The 1,839-nt window shown below is 47.1% G+C and overlaps 1 protein-coding gene across 1 annotated transcript in view; it reads right to left on the bottom strand.

The window, feature by feature from the left end:
- The window catches only part of Znf592 (zinc finger protein 592), a 39,264-nt gene extending 38,208 nt beyond the window's left edge, over window positions 1-1,056 (bottom strand). Inside the window, exon 1 of the mRNA XM_026784309.1 lies at window positions 961-1,056. The gene's annotated coding sequence lies outside the window, so the exon portion shown is untranslated. The remainder of the gene's footprint in view (window positions 1-960) is intronic.
- Between the last annotated feature and the right edge of the window lie 783 nt (window positions 1,057-1,839).

Here is a 1,839-nt window from a genome sequence, read left to right as displayed (position 1 = left end):
CGAGACAGGGTTTCTCTGTGGTTTTGGAGCCTGTCCTGGAACTAGCTCTTGTAGACCAGGCTGGTCTCGAACTCACACAGATCCGCCTGCCTCTGCCTCCCGAGTGCTGGGATTAAAGGCGTGCGCCACCACCGCCCGGCGAGTTTTTGTTTTTTAATAGCCCAAGCTTGTCTCCAAAGTGCTAGGCTTGTTCATTAATTCATTCATTCACCCATCCATCCATCTATCCAATTTTATTACGTGTGTGTGTGTGTGTGTGAGTGAGGGGGGAGAGGGAGAGAGGCAGGCAGACAGTGGAGGTAACGCAGTCTATAAGTGGAGGTCTGAGAACTCCTCCCAGGAGTCAGCTCTCTCCCTCTACCGTGTGTATTCCAGGGATGGAATTCAGGTCATTAGGCTTCTCCGCAAGCTCCTCTACCCACTGAGCCATCTCATCAACCCCAACTTCTCCATTTAAAATAAGAAGCCCAGGGACTGGAGAGATGGCTCAGTGATTAAGAGCACTGACTGTTCTTCCAGAGGACCTGAGTTCAGTTCCAGCACCCACAGGGCAGCTCTCACCTGTCTGTAAATTCCAGTTCCAGAAGATCAAATCCCTTCCTCCGGCCTCTACAGGTACCAGACGTGTATATAGTGCATAAACATATACACAGGCAAAACATCCTTCACATAAAATAATAAAAATCTTAGAAATAAAAGAAACCCCGAGCTGGAGATGAAGCTCAGGTATATGGACTTCACCTAGTATGTTGGAGACCCCAGGCTAATACCCAATATCAGAGAGAAAAAGAACGCTGTCTCCCTAGGCGACCTACCCACCACACCTACTTTGTTTTACATACTTCTCACCATCTCTCATCTTTAGTACTTTCCTGTCCCCAAATTTCTAAGTAATGAGCTTTATGAAAGGAAGGTTTTAATCACATTCTCTGCTATCTTCCCAATGCTTGCACAGCTTACCTGTACATAATTTCCCATACACATGGGCCAGCACCCATGAGCCTGAGGCAGGGGAATTCCAAGTTTGAGGGCAACCTGCGATACAGAAACCCTATGTTAGAGAAAGAGAGAGAGAGAGAGAGAGAGAGAGAGAGAGAGAGAGAGAGAGAGAGAGAAACTGACTAGAAGACCAATGAAAAAGAAAGCATACAGAAATAAGTATTTCTAGCCAGTTTAATCACTTGTGAGTCAGATAATCTGTCCTGAGAAACAAAATCAGAGACAAAAGAAGCTGAAGGGAGGTGATAGAACAAACAGAGAGTTCAGGAAGCACCCTAGGGTACTGAGAAAGGATTGCTGCAACCTGAAGCAAACTCCTCTCAGCAGACCAGAAAGAGCAGACATCTGTCTCAAGAGCTGGGACAAGACATGACCCCTGGCCACCACCCATCCACTGAGACAGTCTGGTTCCTTCTTCTCTTCACACTTCATCTGCTTCGGAATCGTATTTGAAAACCACCAACATGTTGATGGTGGGGGCACTGAAAGGCTTTGTCTGTGGCCACACAGCAGGTGTCATCCTGCCATCATCAAGTCTCACTGACACCATGTTTGCTGACCTTCGGTCTTCCAAGAGGATCAGTCTTTGTGACTCCCCTCAAATACAGTTTCATCACATGACTTACTACATTCAAACCAAACAAACCTAAAACAGTTCCTTACTGCCTACCACCTCAGGCTTAACCAAGGCCAAGCTCTTCAGAAGATTAGAACTATAGGCCTAGGCTGGGCGGTGGTGGTTCACACTTTTCATCCCAGCAGAGGAAGATGGATCTCTGAGTTGGGGACCAGCCTGGTCTACAAAGAGAGTTCCAAAAAGGCCAGTGCTGTTACACTGTC

Source organism: Microtus ochrogaster, chromosome 22 (genome assembly GCF_000317375.1).
Source record: "Microtus ochrogaster isolate Prairie Vole_2 chromosome 22, MicOch1.0, whole genome shotgun sequence".
Lineage (NCBI taxonomy): Eukaryota > Metazoa > Chordata > Mammalia > Rodentia > Cricetidae > Microtus > Microtus ochrogaster.
This window is presented reverse-complemented; position numbering and strand designations above follow the sequence as displayed.